We start from the raw sequence: 17,428 nt of genomic DNA, 5'->3' as shown, positions 1-17,428 counted from the left end.
AACTTTTTTACTCTCCTCTTTCACTTTCATCAAGAGGCTCTTTAGTTCCTCTTCACTTTCTGCCATAAGGGAAGTGTCATCTGCATATCTGAGGTTATTGATATTTCTCCCTGCAATCTCGATTCCAGCTTGCGCTTCATCCAGTCCAGCATTTCTCATGATGTACTCTGCATATAAGTTAAATAAGCAGGGTGACAATATACAGCTTTCATGTACTCCTTTCTCAATACTAATTAATCAACTTTGGAAGAGACCCTGATGCTGGGAAAGACTGGAAGCTGGAGGAGAAGCGGGCAACAGAGGATGAGATGATTGGATGGCATCATTAACTCAATGGACATGAGTCTGAACAAACTCTGGGAGATAGTGAAGGACAGGGAGGCCTGGCGTGCTACAGTCAATGGGGTCGCAAAGAGTTGGACACGACTGAGTGACTGAACAACAACAATACATTGATATTCTTATGGTGGTTTGGTCATAAAAAATCCACCTGTCAATGCAGGAGATGGGGGTTCAATTCCTGGCTCGGGAAGATCCCTGGAAGAAGGAAATGGTAACTCACTCCAGTATTCTTGCCAGGAAAATGCCATGAACAGGAGAGCCTGGCAGGCTACAGTCCATAGGGTCACAAAAGAGTTGGATACAACTTAGCAACTGAATAACAACAACAATTCTTATGAAGAGGCTTACTGCACACATCATGTCACTTTGTTTACAGAGTCTCAAAGAAAGATACTGTGGACAAGGTCACACGTCCCTTCTCTGAGAGGGTTTGATAAATCACAGTGCTTTTGGAGCAGAGATAGTATTATAAAATATTATTTGGGCTGGAATGATGGATCCAAATTAAGGGCAACATCAATTTCTATTCAGCTAGATAACAAATTTCAACAACATGTGCTGCTGTATCAATTCATGTGCCATTAGAAAAAGAAGAGTGATTTTCAAAGTTTCATTTTATTAGTTTAGTTTTATTACTGAAAAATATGAAAAATGTTTTAACCTAGTATGGAGATCTAGGCAAAGTAGTCTCATTTATCTCAACATTTCTAGCAAATGTGCTTGTGTCTCAGGCTACTTTACAAAAATATGTAGCAGGGTGAATTACATTCAAGAAATAAACCAAAAAGATGAGAGATGCATGGACAACCTCCCTCATGATTGGGGCTCATTATTAGGACAGGATATCAGCAACTTAATAAAAGTCTACTGGGGCTCATTTTCAAGGAGCCTCAAATATTTTACCACTTGAAAATATAATTAACAATGTGAAAGAGATCAGGGAAAATAAATACTGATTGGAGCCATAAGATTAAATTCCACCTTCAAGTATCTTATTTGTTAGCTACATCCTACATAAGTTATTTTTTCAAGCGGCAAAGGAAAAAACCAATTTGGTCCATGCAGGCATCACAGTGTTGGTGTTTAAAGGAAAAGTACGTCAGTGCCTTAGTTATCCAGACAATTGCCTCGATATCATACACATGTCTATCTGCTGAGTGTTTCCATATAGCTTGTACATCTCAGACTGAAGCCGCAGGTCATTTGTGTCCAGTCCACTGTAGGACCAAGCCAGTGATCAGGAGCAAGACAGAGCTGAGGACATCTCATTATCAATATGAGGAAGATACGATAGAGCACTACAAAGAGCACGACTAGGAGGGTTTTTTCCCATACTTTGTATGGGGGTTTTTAATTGCTGGATTGAGTTGTTTACCTTACTTGGTTATTTAAAGGATGCTGTGTTACAGTTTCTCAATCATTTAAAGAGTGTTGTCTTATCATAAATCCTATTTACTTAGGACCAGTAACATACGGGCTTCCCAGGCGGCCCAGTGGTAAAGAATCTGCCTACCAAGAGGGAGACACAAGACATGTGGTTCAATCACTGGATTGGGAAGATCCCCTGGAATAGGAAATGGAAACCCACTCCAGTATTCCTGCCTGGAAAAATTCCATAGACAGAGGAGTCTGCCGGGCTACAGTCCACGGGGATACAAAGAATCAAACACGACTGGGCACGCACACGTGCACGCAGTAACATATGGGCTTCTTAGGATTTTCCTTTTGAGCCAGATAAACACATTATATTGTAGTGATGAACACTGGATCATGCCATCCTATAAAAAGAAACAGACCTTAGAGAAAAAGGAATGAATACCACAGCATTTATTGGGTACAGAATTCCCAGTGACTGTGTACATAGCGACTGGAACATGTTCATTAAATATAACTATGGTATAATTTGTTTCTTAATGAAATATTAGAGGAAGGCACTAATAAAAGAATAATGAGTAAGACGGGAGGGAATGTTATTTAGGTTTTATCTGCATAATCAAAGAAACAGAACTCCTCTATACATGAGAGAACCGCAGAGAACCAAGTACAAAACTACCAAAATAATATTCTGACTTTTTTTTTTTTTGGCTACTTGCAAAAAATGACTGATTTGTTTAATTTCAGCAAAGCAACCACTCTTAAAGTTTGTATTCCTCTTTTGTAAAGAGGAGAGCAGTAGAACATAACTCACCAAACCAATTGGAATGAATCACAAACTGCACAGATATTGTTAAGAATGAAAAACTATTGCATCTAAGTGAATAATATAAAAGCTGAATCATCTAGTACAGTTATAGTGGCAAGCTTTAACACAGTTATAAAGGTAATGAATTTCCTTTTATTTGGTTAAAAGCAAAACAAAAATATAGAAGTTGTATATTTAAGAATATTCTCTTTTTAATTGTATAGATGGATGTTCTTGTGAAACATAATTAAGTCTATCTTTTTTTTTAATTTTATGGTCAGAGAAGATTTTATTAAGAAAAAAATCAAACAAAACAGAACATTTCAAAAAATAAAAATCATTTCCAAAGTCTCAATATCGAGATCCTATCACTATTTTCAGTAACATGTATATAAAATGTTAAGCATATTTGTAAAAAAAAAAAAAAAGATATCATAGTAATGAACTACAAGAAATAAACTACAACTTTTTTCTCACTTAATACTATATAAAAGCCTTGTTTTAAAATCAATGCAAATAGGCCTACCTGCTTTTCTTCAGACTGTTAGTGTGATACCTATACTAATATATTTAACTTGTGTCCTCTTAATGGAACACTTAGTTGAGTTCGATATATTGCTATCACCTAATAATGTTATAGTAGATATCTTCCTATATGCTTACATTGCATGTGCATTTAAAATTTTGAAAATTGTGAAATCAGCAACATTTGTCATCACTGAGAATTTGTACTTTAAGCTTTGCAAATTTATAGGCAAAAGCAATGTCATGGTTTTCATCTACATTTATTATTGGGACATCAAATGGTCTTTTCAGATAATGTCAGTAATCCTTCTGCCAAATTCTCAATCATTCCAGTCATTATTTTGTAGGAACTTTTTATGTATTACAGATTTATATGTTGTATATCATTTATGTAATGCATGAAATCCTCTGGGGACAGTCATGAAATCCTATGAGGGAAATACTATTATGGACTAAATGTATGTCTCTCTCAAAATTCACATGGTAAAGCACTAACCCCTCATGTGACTGCACTTTGAGTAAAAAAGTAAGTAAGTACAGTTAAATAAGGTCCAATGGGTGGGGCTCTGATTCGACTGAAGTAATGTCCTTCCAAGTAGAGATAACAGAGAACTCAATCTCTGTGCGCATGCACCAAGGTAAGGGCGTGTGAAGACAAAGCGAGAAGGCAACTGTCTGCAAGCCAGGAAGACAGCCCTCACGGAAGACTAAATTGACCAGAACCTTGATGTTGAAATTCTAGCCTCCAGAACTATAAGAAAATAAATTCAGTGTTAAAGCTACCTGCATGCGTGCTTAGTCATGTCCAACTCTTTGTGACGCCATGGACTGTAGCCTGCCAGGTGCCTTTGTCCATGGGGTTTTCTAGGCAAGAGTACTGGAGTGGGTTGCCATTTCCTACTCCATTAAGCTACTTAGTATATCATATTTTGGTCAGTATTTGCTATTTTGATCATCTCAGACCACTGAGATCTTCTGGATCAGAATTCAGTTACAAGTTGGTGAGCATATTAGCTTTCTGTGCTGCCTAACACACTATTAATGAACTTAGCAGTTTAAAACCACACTCATTTATTCTCTCATGGCTTCCATAGATCAGAAGTCCAGTCACGGCTTGCCTGGGTTCTCCATTTCAGGATCTGACCAAGTAAAATGCAGGTATCACCCAGAGCTGGGTTCCCATTAGAGACTCCATGGAGAAAGATATGCATCCACTCTCATGATGTTTGTATTATTCATCTCCTTGCAGCTGTAGGACTGAGGTTTTTGTTTTCTTTCTTTCTGTCAACCCAAGGTCATTCTCAGCTTCTAGAAGCCACCCTTCTCACTATCTGGAAGTTCAATTCTTCAAAACAGTGATGGAGAGAGAGTGTGTTCCTCACCTAAATGAGAGCTCAGTCCTTCCTTTAAGAGCTTTTATCCGATTAAGACTGGCCCACCCAGGAATATCTGCCTTCTGATTAACTTGGAGTCAACTATTTGACACTTTAATTATACCTACAATAATCTCTTTACCTTTTCCATATTCTATTGGCCAGAAGCAAGTCTCAGTTACCTCCTACACTCACAGGAGGATTTCACAAGGCATGAACACCAAGGCAGGGATCATGGGGATGCCCTAGAGTCTGTTCCTCAAACTGAGTATTTTGAGTTTTCCTTTGACTATAAAATCCTTGTCTCTTCCCACTACCTTTTGGCCATCTGTACTATGAAAATTTAGAGACAGAGAAGATGAGTGGTCACTCAAGAGCTAAGGAGGAAGAACAGAAAGTATATAACAAGGGGAAAGAGAGGCAATTGGAGAAGGGGAGAGATACTCACGCAGGGATAAGTAGAAAAGTCAGGTGGGAGCAATGGCTTTATATGAAAGAAAAAGAACCGAGTTCTACCTCTCTCCAGTCCTATATCCAGCCTGTCTTACTATGTGAGAAAATCACGCCAGCTTTTCTCAATTTTATTTTTCCTCTATGCCAATAACATACCCAGTTTTTCTTGCCAATGACAACACTGTCATGGTGCTTCTTGCCTATCCTTCACACTTCAGCTTGAGGTAGGCTGGGACCTGCAACCCTGTACTAGAGTGCCTGCACCTGGACAGACGTCTCTTCGAGGAACAGAACAGAAATTCTAAGGGGACTGAAAATAACACGCAGGGGTAATTGGGTCAATTTATGAACAATAAGATACAAAAAGGCCAAAAGCCAGCTGCCACTTTTGAAGTGCTGGGAGCAAAAGCAGAGTAACATGCACGATCCCTGCACACAGCCACACCAAGCAGGTGTCAGACCACCTCCGTGGCTCCCCCAGCCTGACCCCCAGGTGTGCCCCTATCCTCACCCCATTTAAGGGGCCAACTTGCCGCCTCCTTGGGGAGTGAGCAAGGGTACCTGTTACTCACAGAGCAAGTCCCAATAAAGCCTGGACCAAACTTCTCATCTGGCCTGTTATCAATTTCCATTGATTAAAGAGTTCAAGAACTCAGGTGGTATCAAGCTGAAATGAGAAGTTACAGTCTCTAGCATCGGTTTGTTTCTTCCATAATTATGACTAGAAGGATGGGCCTCATACCTATAAATCAGGGTTCACCTGGGTCTCCCAGTCTCTTGAGACTAGTACCAGTTCCTGAAGCTACATCATGGAGTAACAGAGAACTTTCTCCAATGTCTGCACAGACAGCAAGTGCTTCATTCTCAGGTCCCCTCTGCCTGAGGCTCCACTGAACTTTCCTGGATTCAGTCTCCTTTCACATCGTTGTCTGCAAGTCCCTCTTCACACAGCATCCTGAGGTTACCAAAGTCAGTGGTAGTTTTAAGGAAAGAGGCAAAGTCTGAAGGGTGTGTTTACATGACAAGAAGGAACGCAATTTGCTATGAAACATGAAAAACCTCTTAAATGTGTGCTAGCTTCCCTTCCCCTCATCCTTCTCCCCTGCCAGTGCTCACAGAAAACAAGTTCATTGGGTACCTTTTTTCTTAGTCTCTTCATTCATTTATATCTCGCCCACCTCTTTTCCAATCAGAAAGAAAAAGACAAAAGAATCAAAAAGTCATCAGACAATGGAGAAACAGACAATAGACTTATGGACACGGGGAGAGGGGAGGAGAGGGTGAGATGTTGGAAAGAGTAACATGGAAACTTACATTGCCATATGTAAAATAGACAGCAATGGGAATTTGCTGTATGTCTCAGGAAACTCAAACAGGGGCTCTGTATCAACCTAGAGGGGTGGGGTGGGGAGAGAGATGGGAGGGAGGGTCAAAAGGGAGGGGATATATGTATACCTATGGCTGATTCATGTTGAGGTTTGACAGAAAACAACAAAAGTCTGTAAAGCAATTATCCTTCAATTAAAAAATAAATTATTTAAAAAAAATTTTTTTTTAAGTCATCAGATTTCCTCCTATTGAGTAGCTCTTGATGGTGATTGGGTGCTCTGGACACTCATGTCCTGCGATTTCACCTCCTAGCTCAAGTCGTCCACCAAGATGTTTCCCTCAGAATATCTCCTTCCCTCAATGGAAACCTCATCCTTGCTGTACCGGTGGCTCTTCCTAGGCCAGAGGTCTTGGAGGATGCTTACTCAATTTGTCTTACTCATCTTAGGAACATCCAGCTCCCAGTCTGTGTCCAACAAGCCTTCTACATATATGTGCTCTTGCAACCATCACAGGAAAATTATATTGCATGCAAGTTCACACAGTAAATAATACCTTAGTGTAACCTGGTTCCATATTAACTTGCAGGAACTTATATTTCCTTCAGTGTTTACAGGACTTAAGGAACATGGAACTTCAAAAAAATAATGCAAAATATAGCATCATATTATACCTTAGCCCACACTCCCACACCTACGGTGTTCCATACAACACATTGTGTATGGCATGCCACATCTCAGAACACACCATCTACATAACTCCCACTGGGTCACATGCCACCTTGAACATCACACCCCATAACCTCTACCATCCTAACACACCACACTGCACCACCGAGCAGAGCACACACTACCCTACCATCCACAACAGACCACATTACCCAACCACACAACACACCATGCCACTTCCAACACACATCCCCACACTAACCGTCACAACACACCTCACACCACGTCAACCTCTCCCACACCAAACATACAAACATAAATTATTCAAATGCTATGCATTTGGCACTGGCTCAACACTAAGTCAAAAACAAAAGGAAACACTGACCTTCAAGGCTATCTCATTCTTCTACTGCTTCAGATTAGAATACTGACCTAAACAAAAATTAGTGTGGACCTCAGGGACAGATTTTCATGTCCATACTTATTAAATACATGAATACTTAGAATGAAAACTGTAGTTACATAAACAAGCCAGAAAACTGCAATGGGAGAGGAAAAAACTTAAGCTGAATCCTGATCATTCTTTGGGTGATCAGAGTGACTTTTAAGATCATATGCTCATTTGTCCCCCAGTCGCTCTTCTCAGACTAGAGAGTATTTATCCAATATATTGTAAATATTACTTTGCTTGTCTTATTTTCCAACCCACTTGATGAGGACAGGAATCAAATGTTTTGCCCAGAATTTTTTCCAGCACTTGACATACAGTAGGCATTCACATAGTTTTTATTGATTCACAACTTTGAGGAGAGGGATTAACTTGTTATTGAAGTTATAAAAATATAATTTTGAGATGTATCTATTCTAAATTAAATAATATTGTTAAGGGATTTTCAAGCCTCTTTCAAGCCTTCTTCAAGCCCTTGCTCACTCATTTATTTTCATCCCCTTCAAATTTCATGGGAAATTTTAGGGCATTCAGTTTCAAACAGAGTTGTGTAACAGATTTCAAATTAAATAAGAGTAGCTTTCTCTGTGATTTAAAAATGGATAAGTTTCTAATCAATTATGCATATAGTTCACTTGGCTTGTCCTTCATAGTGTAGAATTTCTAATGGTGTTTAAAGTTGGGAAAACCATGAACCGCCTCTCTACCATATGCTATCGTTTTCTTTAATTACAGTCCTATTTGGTTTCTTAATGAAGTAAAAATAAAATCCAATATATAAATGTTATGACATTTAGGGATATCTAATTCATGTTCTCATCCTGTGATTGATTTTCTTAATGAAGAATTAGAGTGGGTTAAGTCCTTTAAAACCAAATATATTCTAACCTACCTCAACATATCAGTTTCCAAATAATTGTATTTATATTTTCAAAGCCATTCAAGTATAGCATCTTACGGCTCCTATGAGGCCATCGTTCTAAGCACAGGTATCTTCATGAAAATGCAATCAATGTAATTCATCATGCACTTGAATTTGAAAAAAGGCCAGTCCAAACTGCACATTAACTCTAAAGGCAACTATACCAATTCTCATTTATCACAAAAATATTTTTTTCTGTCACCTCATTCTATTCATCTTTATGAGTCAGTGAATGGAAAATGAGACACTAGATATTACAAATAAAGTATCTTTAATAAATATGCAAGATTTGAAGTTTACATTTCCTAGTATTAAATAGTGATTATAACTATTTTAGTTTGAGTAATGCTATATTAGACTAGGTTTTTGAAATTTTGCACTTAAGAACATTTCAAAGAACCACAGTTTGAGAGAGATACACGAGAGGAAGATGAAGTAAATTGCTTTTTTGTTTTGTTCCTCTTGATGTAACTTTTTAAAATCTCCCTGAGAATGGCAAGTGAAACTGACTAGCATACATGTTTTTACATCAATATATTATGCCCTAATACACATGTCAATAGAAGTATTGCACAGAATTCTACAATTTTTCCCTGTGATTAATGTCCTTGTATAGCCTCTTCTATTGAAAGTGGGAGGTATACGACAGAATATGATTAGGTTGTATTATATGGCACAATTGACTTTTTAAAAAGGATATGATCCTCCCTGGATCTGACCTGATCAGATGAATCCTAAAAATAGACTAGGGTCTTCCTGGAGAAAAGATTTAAAACACATGAAGGAAAACTGAAAGAGTCTCTGTTGGTGGCTTTGAAGACGGAGGCAGCCACATGGCAAGTTAACCCAAATGTACCAAAGCCTAAAAGAAAGAATAAAAACTATAAAATTTTTTAAATACTATAAAAAATAAAAAATAATACATAGGAGAAAAAAATTTCTATAATTCGGCTTATGCAAAACTCTTTTAGATACAACATGAGAAACACCATTTATAAATGATAAAATGATAAATTGGACTTTATCAAAATTAAGACTTTTATGTTTTAAGAGATACCTAGATAATCTAAAAACAGGGATCAGATTAGTAGAAATTATTTGCAAGACAAGTATCTCATAAAAGACTTGTATCAAAAACTACAAAGAATTCTTAAAACCAGGAAATATGAAAACCTGATTAAAAATGAAAAAAAAAGTTGTAGAATTGATATTTTACCCCCAAAAAAGACAGATTCATGATTAATAAGCATTATGTTAAGTGGAAAAAGTCAGACATAAAGACAATACATTATACATTTCCATTTATAGGAAATGCTTCCACACATAGGAAATATCTAGAAAAGGAAAATCTATAGAGACATAAGCAGATTTTTGTTTGCCTAGCACTCGGAGTGGAAACAGAAATTGACTCCAAATGGACACAAGGAAACTTTGGGGGGAGATGGAAATATGCAATTATGAAACTATCTGCAAAACTCTGTAAATCTGGCAAAAAAAATATTGTACACTTAAAATGGGTAAAGTTTGTGATATGTGAATTTATTGTTGTTGTTGTTCAGTCGCTAAGTCATATCCGACTCTTTGTGACCCCACGGACTGCAGTACACCAGGCTCCTCTGTCCTCCACTATCTCCCAAAGTTTGCCCAAATCCATGTCCATTGAGTCAGTAATGCTGTCTATTTCATCCTCTGCTGCTCCCTTCTCCTTTTGCCTTCAATGTGAATTATACCTCAATAATACTGCTTCAAAAAAAGAAACCACACAGGTAGTAGATATTACACAAACAGTAACTTGCAAATGTTGGCATTTCTGTCTGCACAACCAAGGCCCTGCTACACGGTTTCCATAAATATACCAAGGTCCATGAGTTATACTTTCGGCCTTGGAGTCTCTAAAGTGTTTTCCTGTCGCTGAAGCATTTTGCATTTCTTTTGCTTGTCACAGTTACCAACAGTTAGGATACGCAGATGAAAGCACGCTGTACTTGTCGGTCACAGTGTTAACGATGCCATTTAAGGGTGTGGTGCACCTGCTTAAAGACTGATTCCTGGCTAACAGCCTGGGGTGGGAGGAGAACAATTACATACTGAATTAGACTGACAGCGAAACCTTTATTATTAATACAGGCAGAAACTTATATTGACAATCATGCCAATGAAAGGAGTCGGTTGAGATAAGTTCATTGACCCAAAGTACAACATGATTTTTTGCAAATACATTTATATATTTGCAAAGAAAGAAATCTTAAGTATTTCCTTCTCTTGAGGGATACTATTAATAATTAATATTGTTAGTAGTTCATCAACAGAAGTATCAATTAGACATACATTAGAGAATTTGCTAGAAGTTTCTCTTTGCCTCTGACATTAAGCAGGCAAACTGACTATTCTGCTTCTAGCTTATGCTGAAAATACAAATTAGGTCTGATTGAATAACAGTAAATTGGAAAGCTTAGTTTATAGCTTTCAAAATCATATTTAGCCCTGTTAATGTGTCCCTAGGGCAAATTCCCTTCAGGGTATATTAAATTTATATGGTATTAAATAATGACTTGTGAATCGCAAGCTACGTGTATTAGCAATAGAGAAAAAAAATAGACACAATATTGAAATCACATTACATGAGATGTGTTTCCTGTATATTCAGAAACTAGTATCATTTTTTCTTGATTCCATGGGTAATGAAACAGTTGAATACTTATAAACCAACTGCCTATGTTTATCTGAAAACCTGCTCTTTAAAAATAGAAATTCCTATAGGACATGTGTTTTTCAGTTTTTTCATTTTAATATTTTCCCTTAAATCGACTCAAATTAATAACAAAAAGACAATAAACCAAAATATCATGTACAATAATTGACACCAAAACATTAAGTTGAATTAGAATTACTATATCTCACTAACAGTAGATTTCAAATGAACATTGGTTTGGTTAAAGATAAAATTTTGTTTCCTACCTGAAAATAAAGCAATTTTGAAAAAAAAAGTGGTAAGTATTTTAGTAGTACATAATTATACCTCACAATTGATAAACTTGATAAAAAATGTTACAGACTACATAAAATTTGGCTGATAGTATATGATAGCAAAATGTAGAAAAGAGTAAAATATATTAGATTTCTATTATGTTGTTAGATGGCAATAAGTTGTCTGGAGTCTAGAACTAGGACATTGTTTCAAAAACAATTTCTCTTGAAACAATGTGTAAATGTATTATACAAAGCAAGGACTTCATCTATCTTTATCTTCTCTTCTACGTCTGAAGTAACACCTTTTTCAAACATTTTTCTTTTCAAGTTCTTTATGTGGATATGACTTAGATCTATTAAAATATTAAATACAAAAGATTAGACTACTGAGCAATTATTTTCTCACTCCTCATTTGATCTGGGTTTTGTTACAGGCAAATAGTAAAATTACTCTGACTGTATCTCTCAATGTTGGTCTCCTGATTATATGAAACAGCTAACCCAAAATGTTTTGCTTTAACAAGGGGAACCATTTCCTCCTGCATGACAAGGAACTATAATTTGTGAGCAGATAAATCATGGAAGAAACTATTGGGGACATTTGTTAGGAACTGGTGATAAAACCCTCCTGTAGTGCTATTGGCCTCAGAACTGAAGTATCCTTGAAATATATACTCATACTCAATAATAAAAGTATACAGGATAAGTATGGTTCTTGACCTAAAGATTCGCTGTGCAGACTGTAGACAGTATTGTGCATTCAGCATAGTTGATGCTCTAGCTGCTGCCACTGTTCTAAATTGCAATTACAAGACCTATAAAATAGAGAGACTTACTGGTGTTCAAATTATCCTTCAGCTCAATTTTTTTTTTAATTTAATTCATTCTGTTTTAAACACAGTCATAAAATTAAGTAGACATAAACCAGAAGTTTGAATAACAGGGAAGGGTTGATGAAAACTTTCATGAGTCACAGAACACCTGTATCTCACAGTTTTAACTATAAGAACTTAAAAACTACATGTTTGTATATTTGTTTAATAAATAATTTTATAGAATTACTGCTATACATAAATAAATAAGAACTCCAGTTTGGAAAATGGCCAAGCTCAACCCTGAGAACAACCTTCTAATTGAGAACAATTAGAAAACTGCAAAAAAAGTTAATAAATTATGTGTGAAGGCATCAAAGAATTAAGGAGATAACAAAAAAAAATTAAAGGGTAGAAGCCCGGCATAAGAAACTTAGTGAGATAAACCCAAAATTAAAGTCCATATTTATCACAGAAATTGATGTTGATTTTAGAAGTGCCTAAAAACAAGACTTTTGACAGATTTACAACTTTAGGAGTATGAAAAAATAATTAAGGAACTTCCAAGTAGAGAAAAGCTTAGTAAATCACAAACGCTTATCCAATAAGAGAAGGATATTAAAAAGCAGAGACACTACTTTGCCAACAAAGATCCATCTAGCCAAAGCTATGTAGTCATGTATGGATATGAGAGCTGGACTATAAAGAAAGTTGAGCACCAAAGAATTGATGCTTTTGAACTGTGGTGTTGGAGAAGACTCTTGAGAGTCCCTTGGACTGCAAGGAGATCCAACCAGTCCATCCTAAAGGAAATCAGTCCTGGGTGTTCATTGGAAGGACTGATGCTGAAGCTGAAACTCCAATACTTTGGCCACCTGATGCAAAGAACTGACTGATTGGAAAAGACCCTGATGCTAGGAAAGATTCAAAGTGGGAGGAGAAGGGGATGACAGAGGATGAGATGGTTGGATGGCATCACCAACTTGATGGACATGAGTTTGAGTAAACTCCAGGACTTGGTGATGGACAGGGAGGCCTGGTGTACTGCATGCAGTCCAAGGGGTCGCAAAGAGTTGGACACTACTGAGCAACTGAACTGAACTGAAGCTAGAGATACATCAACCTTCATTAGATCAATGATTCTTTGTGACCCTACCTTTCATTCAAAACAAACTTAAAACCTCTCTGGAGAAACAGTGTATTTTTCTAGGGTGCAAATTAATTTGACAACTTCTTATTCAAAATATATATCACTGGATGTTTTGCATGTGTGTGTGGTAAGCACGTCAATCATGCCTGACTCTTTGAGACCCTATGGATTATAGCCGAGCAGGCTCCTCCATCCATGTGACTGTCCAGGCAAGAATACTGAAGTGGGTTGCCATGTCCTCCTCCAGGGGATCTTCCCGACCCAAGGATCAAACTCGATTGAATATTTTAAAAAGTCACTATTAGCAGATGATACTAATCCCAAAGAAAGGCAATGCCAAAGAATGCTCAAACTACCGCACAATTGCACTCATCTCACACGCTAGTAAAGTAATGCTCAAAATTCTCCAAGCCAGGCTTCAGCAATACGGGAACCATGAACTTACAGATGTTCAAGCTGGTTTTAGAAAAGGCAGAAGAACCAGAGATCAAATTGCCAATATCCGCTCGATCATGGAAAAACCAAGAGAGTTCCAGAAAAACATCTATTTCTGCTTTATGGACTACGCCAAAACCTTTGACTATGTGGATCACAAAAAACTGTGGAAAATTCTGAAAGAGATGGGAATAACCAGACCACCTGACCTGCCTCTTGAGAAATCTGTATGCAGATCAGGAAGAAACAGTTAGACTGGACATGGAACAACAGACTGGTTCCAAATAGGAAAAGGAGTATGTCAAGGCTGTATATTGTCACCCTGCTTATTTAACTTCTATGCAGAGTACATCATGAGAAATGCTGGACTGGAAGAAGCACAAGCTGGAATCAAGATTGCTGGGAGAAATATCAATAACCTCAGATATGCAGATGACACCACCCTTATGGCAGAAAGTGAAGAGGAACTCAAAAGCCTCTTGATGAAAGTGAAAGTGGAGAGTGAAAAAGTTGGCTTAAAGCTCAACATTCAGAAAACTAAGATCATGGCATCTGGTCCCATCACTTCATGGCAAATAGATGGGGAAACAGTGGAAACAGTGTCAGGCTTTATTTTGGGGGGCTCCAAAACCACAGCAGATGGTGATTGCAGCCATGAAATTAAAAGACGCTTACTCCTTGGAAGGAAAGTTATGACCAACCTAGATAGCACATTGAAAAGCAGAGACATTACTTTGCCAACAAAGGTCCGTCTAGTCAAGGCTATGGTTTTTCCAGTAGTCATGTATGGATGTGAGTTGGACTGTGAAGAAGGCTGAGCGCCAAAGAATTGATGCTTTTGAACTGTGGTGTTGGAGAAGACTCTTGCGAGTCCCTTGGGCTGCAAGGAGATCCAACCAGTCCATTCTAAAGGAGATCAGTCCTGGGTGTCATTGGAAGGACTGATGCTAAAGTTGAAGCTCCAATACTTTGGCCACCTCATGCGAAGAATTGACTCATTGGAAAAGACTCTGATGCTGGGAGGGATTGGGGGCAGGAGAAGGGGACGACAGAGAATGAGATGGCTGGATGGCATCGCTGACTCGATGGACGTGAGTCTGAGTGAACTCTGGGAATTGGTGATGGACAGGGAGGCCTGGCGTGCTGCGATTCATGGGGTTGCAAAGAGTTGGACACAACTGAGTGACTGAACTGAACTGAACTGAACTAAGTGACAAAATCAAGAAAGCAACAGAGAATACAAATAAATCTGCACAGGACTCAGGTAATTGAATTATCATTATTTTTAAAATAACTGCATGATATGTTTAAAGAGTTAAAATTCAGATCAAAAACTTTTGCATAGAACAATACAAAAGAACACAAAAAGAATTCACTTAATGAGAAATTATCAATTATTGACACTAAAAACAATGAATGTGCTCGATAGCAGATTATACAAACCTAAGGAGGAAATCAATTATCCAAACACAGTAAATAAAATAAAATGGCCAAATCAAGTGATAGAAGGGAAAAGAGTAAAAGTAGGTTGTAAGCTACTATGGGGGTGAAAAGAGTTCACATGTTACTAGAAAACTAAAAGAATAGAAAGAACATGGCAGAAAAAAAGATTGGCTGAGAATTTTCCAAAATTGATAACATATTCAAGAAGCTGCAGGCAAAGAAGAAGAAGAGGAAAAAGGATTAAACAAACAATAATCAAACAAATAATTATAGGCAGATATTTTTGAAAGCTATTTGAATTCTTTGAAAACCAAATAAATTGAAAAAAATTAAGTATTTGTGGAAATAACATCCAGCACCTTCAAAGAACCAAGAGTAAGTCTTACAACAAACTTCTCAACAAAAATTATGGAAACCCAGACACAGAAGGAAATCTCCAAAGTGGTATTTTTTAAATGCCATATGGTATTTTTTTCTGAGTGAAAGTGCAAACAGTTGGGTGAATCTAAATGAATGTGGACTGTATAAAATGATAATAATTAGGCATTGTGATATTTAAAGTATATAATACCAAAAATTAAAATGTTTGAGAACAATAATAGATCGAGTTCATATACTTCAAGAATTTTGTTTTCTCTGGGAAGTATGGAAAATTTTTAAAATGTTAACTTTTATAAGTTAGCTACATATGTAGCATGAATCTCTGCTTCTCTAGAAAATTACTGAAACAATTTTCAAGGATGGTATACCTTAAAAAAATCACAGAGGAATGACTGATTCATGTTGATGTTTGGTAGAAACCAACACAATGCTGTAAAGCAATTATCCTTCAGTTAAAAAATAAAAAAATTTTAAATTTTAAGAAGTAATTAATTTTTAAAAATCATAGAGGAGAAAAGACAAAAGAAAATATAACTTTAAACTTATGAATGTAGAGGAAAAGAAACAATGAATAGGTAAGTGAAATAAAAACAGTAATTCAAGACATATAGGTAGCCAAGAGTCACATGAAAAGATGCTCAACATTGCTGATCTCCAAGGAAATGCAAATTAAAGCCACAATGAAATGTTACCTCACTGTCAGAAAGACAGGAAACAACAAGTGTTGACAAGGGTCTAGAGAGACAGGAAGCACCCAGTACACTGTTCGTGGGAATGTAAATTGGTGCAACCACTATGGAAAACAGTACTGAGTTCCCTCAAAAAATTAAAACTAGAACTACCATATAATCCAGTAATTTTCCTCCAGGGTATTTATCCAAAAGAAAATAAAAATACAAATTTGAAAAGATACGTGCACGCTAAGTTCACAGCAGCATTATTTACAATAGCCAAGATACAGAGGCAACCTACGTGTCCATCAACAGATGAATGAATTAAGAAGATATGAAACACAATGAAATGTTACTGTCATAGAGAAGAATAAAATTTTGCCATTTGCAACAACATGAATAGACCTGGGGGGTACTATGTTTAGTGAAATAAGTAAGATATAGACAAGTATTACATATTTCCACTTAAATGTGGAATCTGAAAAATAAAGCAAACAAACAGGAACAGACTCACAGATACAGAAAACTAACTAATGGTTACCAGTGGTAACTAGAGGGCCAAAATAGGTGAAGGGGATTGAGAGGTACACACTGCTGGCCATAAAATAAATAAGTTACAAGGATGTAATATATAGCACAGGAAATATAGCCATACATTAGAATAATTTTATATGGGGTATGATCTATAAAAATAAAGCATCACAAAGCTTTAATCTTCAATCTTGTATTCTGTAAATCAATCAACTATATTTCAATAAATATATACAATACAAAACAATTGGGAGAATTAAAGGAAAATAGAAAATCCATCATTTATGTGACATTCTAACTGATCCTAGCATCTAATTACAGGAGGGCATGGCAACCCACTCCAATACTCTTGCCTGGAGAATCCCATGGACAGAGGAGCCTGGTGGGCTATGGTCAATAGGGTTGCAAAGAGTCGAACATGACTGAAGCAACTTAGCATAGCACACAGTATCTAATTAAAGAAGCCAACTAAATTTAGCAATACTAGGGATCCCTTCAAGAAAATCAGAGATACCAAAGGAACATTTCATGCAAAGATGAGCTCGATAAAGGACAGAAATGATATGGACCTAACAGAAGCAAAAGATATTAAGAAGAGATGGCAAGAATACACAGAAGAACTGTACAAAAAAGATCTTCATGACCCAGATAATCACAATGGTGTGATCACTGACCTAGAGCCAGACATCCTGGAATGTGAAGTCAAGTGGGCCTTAGAAAGCATCACTATGAACAAAGCTAGTGGAGGTGATGGAATTCCAGTTGAGCTATTCCAAATCCTGAAAGATGATGT

This window comes from Bubalus kerabau, chromosome 17, assembly GCF_029407905.1.
Source record: "Bubalus kerabau isolate K-KA32 ecotype Philippines breed swamp buffalo chromosome 17, PCC_UOA_SB_1v2, whole genome shotgun sequence".
Taxonomy (NCBI): domain Eukaryota; kingdom Metazoa; phylum Chordata; class Mammalia; order Artiodactyla; family Bovidae; genus Bubalus; species Bubalus kerabau.
This window is presented reverse-complemented; position numbering follows the sequence as displayed.